Source organism: Chrysochloris asiatica, unplaced genomic scaffold (assembly GCF_000296735.1).
Source record: "Chrysochloris asiatica unplaced genomic scaffold, ChrAsi1.0 scaffold00018, whole genome shotgun sequence".
NCBI classification, from domain to species: domain Eukaryota; kingdom Metazoa; phylum Chordata; class Mammalia; order Afrosoricida; family Chrysochloridae; genus Chrysochloris; species Chrysochloris asiatica.
Window position 1 is genome coordinate 1,120,694 of NW_006408536.1, and position 6,176 is coordinate 1,126,869.

Below are 6,176 nucleotides of genomic sequence, written 5' to 3' on the forward strand. Positions count from 1 at the left end.
ATGAGTCTTCCTCCAATACTGATGTCATGTTCTTCTTAAATAATCCAGTTTACTGTTTTATTTACTCAGCATACAGGTTGAATAAGTATGGTGAAGGGATAGAACCCTGACACATACTTTTTCCACACCTTTCCTGATTTCAAGCCATTCAACACCCCCTCGTTCAGTTGGAATGACTGCCTCTGGATTTATGTACAAGTTCCGCATAAACACAATTAAGTTTTCTGGAATTTTCACTTTTTGCAATATTATACATAGTTGGCTATGAGCCACAAAGTCAAATGCCTTTGCATAGTCAATAAAGTACAACTGAACATCTTTTTGTTACTCTCTGTTTTCAGCCAAGATTCATCTTACTTCAGAAATGATATTCTTCATTCCATGTTCTCTTCTGAATCCGGCTTGTAATTCTGGCAGCTCCCTGTTGATGTCTGGTTGCAACTGCTTTTGAATTATCTTTGCTGTGTGGATCATGTCAAACTATGGCTAACCTTGCTAAGTATGGGAATTCCAGAATACTTAATTGTACTCAAGAGGCAGTCATTTAAACAGAACAAGGGGATATTGAATGGGTTACAATTAGGAAAGTTGTGTTAGGATTGTATCCTTTTACCATACTTATTCAATCTATATGATGAGCAAATAATCTGAGAAGTTGGATTATATGAAGAAGAGCATGGCATCAGGATTGGAGGAAGAGTCATTAACAACCTGAGATATGCAATAAACATAACCTTGCTTGTTGGAATCGAAGAAGACTTAAAATACTTACTGTTAAAGGATTAAAAACTACAGCCTTCAGTATGGATTACAAACCAATCTGAAGAAAATGATAATCCTCACAAGTAGGCCAATAAATAGCATCAAGATAAACAAAGAAAATATTGAAGCTGTCAAAGACTTTCTTTTGCTTGGATCCACAATCAATGTGCATGGAAACAGCAGTCAATAAATCAAAAGATTTTCATTAGGCAAATCTACAACAAAGGACCTCTAAAAAGTGTTAAAGAGCAAAGATGTCATTTTGAAGACTAAGGTAAACCTCATATGCATCTGAAAGTTGCACAGTGAATAAGGAAGACAGGATAAGAACCGATGCATTTGAATTACAGTGTTGGCAAAGAGTATTAAAAGTACCATGGACTCCCAGAACAAACAAATCTGTCTGGTAAGATGTACAGCCAGAATGATCCTTAGGACTAAGGAAAACTTAGTCTCTGGTACTTTGGACATGTTGCCATGAGGAACCAGTCTCTGATGAAGGACACTATGCTTAGAAAAGTGCAGGGTCAGTGGAAAAAGAGGAAGCCCGCCCTGCCCCCAAGGAGATGGCTTAACACAGTGGTAGCAACAGTGGGCTCAAACACAATTGAGAGAAGGGCACAGGACCACGCAGTGTTTTGTTCTATTGTGCATAGGGTTGATTTGAGTTCAGACCGATTCAGTGGTACTTAACAATACATTTTTTTTTTTTTTTTTTCTCAGAAATCCTGGATTGTGTATAGAAGAATTTTTTCAAGACAATTCTGCCTGGATACAGAGAGAGTTTAGGTTCCAAGAACTGACTGTGTAGTTCCCTAGTTCCACTTCCATAATGGTCATAGCTACCTGATGAGTAGTTAAAGGAATATCTGTAATTAATACTAGTAATGTGTACGCATGAAAGATGTGTGTGTGTGTGCGCACGCGCGTGAACAGAAAGACTCTCATAGAGACTGCAGATTAAGTTTCATCTTGAATGAAACGTCAACATCCACTGATAGTGAATTCCTGGAGTTTTGTGTTGAGAAGGACTGATACTAAATTCAGGTTTAGTAGGAAACAGCTCTGTATAGAGACTGGAAGAGAGGTGGCAGCGTACATGCAACACACTAGCATCTATCGGAGTGCTGGGGGTGAAGGTGAGGTCAGAAGACAAGACCTTTAAAACTGGCAGTTTATATAAGGCAAATTGTGTCTTTCACCATGCTTCCATTACGTTTAACTTGGCCCAAACTGAGTAGATGGGACTTTAAACACGCCACTTAGAATTTTGCCAGAAAAGCCTATTCTGAGTCTTGGACTTTGCAAAAGATTTCATCTGGAAATCTAAAGAGGGTGTTCCACTGCTTAACAATGAAAACAATAGTTAAAATTTCTTGGAAAAACTCAAAGGGATTCGCTCACGCCGTGGCGAGCCTGGCCCAATCGCGAGCAGAATTCTGAGCCTCATTGGCGCAGGGATCTAGGCGCGAGCGCAACTTCCTGTCGGGCCAGGCAGAGTGGGCGCCGCGGCCGGAGCAGTCGGGACAGGCGGGACTGGCAGGCAGGCGGAGCGCGCAGTGGTGGCCAGCAGAGTGGCGACCGTGCGCCTGGGCCCCCGCAGGGGAAATGCGGCTGCCTCTCCTGGCCGGTGAGTACACAAGGCGGGTTCCGGCCTCTGGAGAGCAGTGACTGAGGGACAGAGGCGGCTTCCATGGCGACCTCCAGCAACCTGGGGTCCTTGGTTCTAATAAACAAGATCAAAACCAAGAAGAAGCACTTCGTAGCGCAGAAACTGGAACTGTTTCGGGCCAGCGACCCTCTGCTCAGTGTCCTGATGTGGGGAGTCAACCACTCGATCAATGAGCTAGGCCATGTTCATATCCCTATTATGTTGATGCCAGATGACTTCAAAGCCTATTCAAAGATAAAGATGGACAATCACCTTTTTAACAAAGAAAATATACCGAGCCATTTCAAGTTTAAGGAATACTGTCCGATGGTTTTCCGTGATCTGCGGGAGAGGTTTGGAATCGATGATCAAGATTTCCAGAATTCCCTGACCAGGAGCGCACCCATTCCCAGTGACTCCCAAACCCACCACGGAGCTCGTTTGCATACTTCCTATGACAAAAGATACATTATCAAGACCATTACTAGAGAAGATGTGTCTGAGATGCACCACATCTTGAAGAAGTACCACCAGTACATAGTGGAATGTCAGGGGATCACTCTTCTTCCTCAATTCTTGGGCATGTACCGGCTAAATGTTGATGGAGTTGAAATATATGTGATTGTTACAAGAAATGTGTTCAGCCACCGTTTAACTGTATATAGGAAATTCGACTTAAAGGGCTCGACAGTGGCTAGAAAAGCTAGTGAAGAAGAAAAAACCAAAGAACTACCAACTTTAAAAGATAATGATTTCATTAATGAGGGCCATAAGATTTACATTGATGATAGGAACAAAAAGATGTTCCTGAAAAAACTGAAAAAGGATGTCGAGTTTCTAGCCCAGTTAAAGCTCATGGACTATAGTCTACTGGTAGGAATTCATGATGTCACGAGAGCGGAACAAGAAGAGGTCGACTGTGACGACACTGAAGGGGAAGAGGATGGGGAAAGTGATGGGATCTACTCTGTGGAAACCGGTCTAGACAGTTCAGGAAATACACTAAGCGGCTCATCACTCTTGGCTCCGGGGGAATTTGATCCAAACATAGATGTTTATGGAGTAAAATGCCATGAAAACTCACCTCGGAAAGAGGTGTACTTTATGGCGATTATTGACATTCTTACTCATTATGATGCAAAAAAGAAAGCTGCCCACGCCACGAAAACCGTTAAGCATGGCGCTGGTGCAGCGATCTCCACTGTGAACCCAGAAAAGTATTCAAAGCGCTTTTTGAACTTTATTGGCCGCATCCTGACTTAGGCTCCCTGGCTGCCTTGGATGGATATGCACTATAGGAAGGACAGAGGTGGCTTTATGTAGGAAAAATGCAAACCAAACTGAGGGAAGCCCTCATCGTGCAGGAAGCAAACCTCCTTGTTTATATCTTCAGGCCTAGATGACTGATTTGGGGACTACTCACTTTAACTACCTGACATTTTCCAACATAGTTTTAGCTATTTCTGACCTTTTTGTGTATGTGCATTAAAAAAAACAAAGGAAGAACAATTAATTAAATAAAACAGTTCAGCTTTGGTTAGCTCGTCATTATGGCAACAGCCGTCTGAGCCTAGCTGTGTCTGAATGAATGAATGAATGGATGAATGAATGAGCACTTGTGGGGAAGGAGGAAATATACGTCGGACCAGCCATGTTGGCATCCCGCAATAAACTGTGAATCTTTTTTTTTTTTTTCCTTTTTAGTTGAAAGATGTGAGACAGTAGTCATAATAATAATGATGATTAAAAAGAAAAAAAACCAACTGAGAATGCTACACTTCTACCCCACACAGATACTCCTTAATAGTTGTAACACAAGCCCCTTAGCGCCAGACAGTGAGTGCTGGCTGCCCTGGGGTGTACTGTTTCAGGGTTCTCCTCCCTCTGCACAGCACAGCATGACCACCTCCGACTCAGCAGCCATGACCACGCCTCCTTTGACAAGAAGCTGATGTGTCTTGACTCTGGTTGTACATTGTCATCTCAGTAACTTCAGTCCAGGAAAACTGCTTCTCTTTTCTTACCTGGAGCGTCCTCATTGTTACACTCTTATGCTGCAATATAGGCATTCCTGCTACAAAATACAAATAAGATTTAACCTGGAAAGTACATAGTCAAGAGGTCAAACTCTCAATTTTCTGAACCCAAATCTTAATTCTACTATATTTATGTTTGACCATTGTTTCAACAATGGTATTTTGTTATGAATTATCCCCTTAAACTGAAACCCTCAATTTTACTGTTTATATTATTAGGAAAATAGGGATATTTTTTATTCTATAAATTTCTTGTATAGCAGGTGATTTTTAAATTTTACACGTGAAGTCATTTTATAGTGGAGGTGAAAGAATGTTTGTCATATTTCAAGATGTCTCACACAGTCATGTTTTTGATTGAATGTCTTATTCAAAGTACATAGTAGACCATATTTTATGATAAAGGGAGAAGTGTGGTTTTGTGTTCTCCAGATTTACATATATCAACCTAATGATTTTTTTAAAAACATTTTTAAACCCCAATCTTGTTATATAAATTCATTGACCTAAACTGTGCTGATTGTGTTTTCATCAAGCTGTAAGTTTCCATATTAATCATGCATTTAGCAACTCTCCTGCATTTTCTGAAAGGCATCAAGCTAAACTAGTAGAAGACTTGCATGAAGTAGGTTATCAACTTATATACCATGCTAAAGCTGTGCCTTTGAAATTCTTTGTTTAAAACATCAGATGATTTTTGGAGGCAGTTTTAGAAAGGAAAAAAAAAAAATCCTTCAATAATTATAACTCAACAATCCCACCTGCCAAAATGCGTCTCCCAGTAATTTAACTGCAGTATTATTCAGACTGTGATTATGCGTAACATATGTGGGTTTACTTCAGAAAGTATGAGTTGAGTAGCAAATCACAGTATGTTTGGAAGCCAGCAGCGTGATGTCTGTTGAATTTACATAGATCTAATGCCCTCAACAAATGATGTTTAATACCACCCCAATATGAAGGGACCTATGAGGGGACTTCAGAAAGTTTGTGGGGTAATTCCATTATCTTTTAAATCCATTTTCTCATGAACGTTTCAAAGCCTCCTTGTATAGTTATACAAATCTCTATCTTGTGTCTTTAAATTGATACTGTGATTTTATTTCCCTCACCCCCCAGTTTCAGTGTGCCAAACTATATGGCCTCAGGCCCTGAAGTAAAGAGAAAGGTATATATCCATTCTTGGATAATTATTTCCTTTGTGGCCAATCTGTGTATGCTTTTAGAAGTTTACAAAATGCTTGCTTTTTATCTGTAACAGTCTGTCTTTCATTTCTGTTGATAAACTGTTTATTTGGACAGAGTGAGGAAGTTTGCATAATATCCTCTAATGCTAAAAATAGACCACAGACATAACAGGGCTTTCTGATGGCTCAAAAAATTTTTTTTTTTTGGAAAATGCCTGAATTAAAATATCCTAGGTCTCTTCCAGCTGTGAAATATCTGTATACCTGGCATTCTATCGGTTGTACATTTTGTTCTGTTGTCCATAATAAGGTCGCTATGAGTCAGAACCGACTCAATGGCACCTAAAAGCAACAGCTGCGAACCTGGGAAGAAATGTCTCTATGTTTTCTACTTGTTGTTGTTGTTAAGTGCTGTCGAATCTGTTCCGAATCATAGTGACACTGTATAGGATTTCTGAGGAGTGGCTGGTAGATCTGAATCTCCAACTTTCTGGCTCAAACTGACCTTGCGGTCCAGCACATTATCCTGTAGCGCTACAC

The 6,176-nt window shown here is 40.4% G+C and overlaps 1 pseudogene; it reads left to right on the forward strand.

Annotated features, from left to right (window-relative positions):
• The first annotated feature begins 2,455 nt into the window (after positions 1 to 2,455).
• Positions 2,456 to 3,676, forward strand: LOC102842554 (annotated as a pseudogene).
• Positions 3,677 to 6,176: the final 2,500 nt, after the last annotated feature.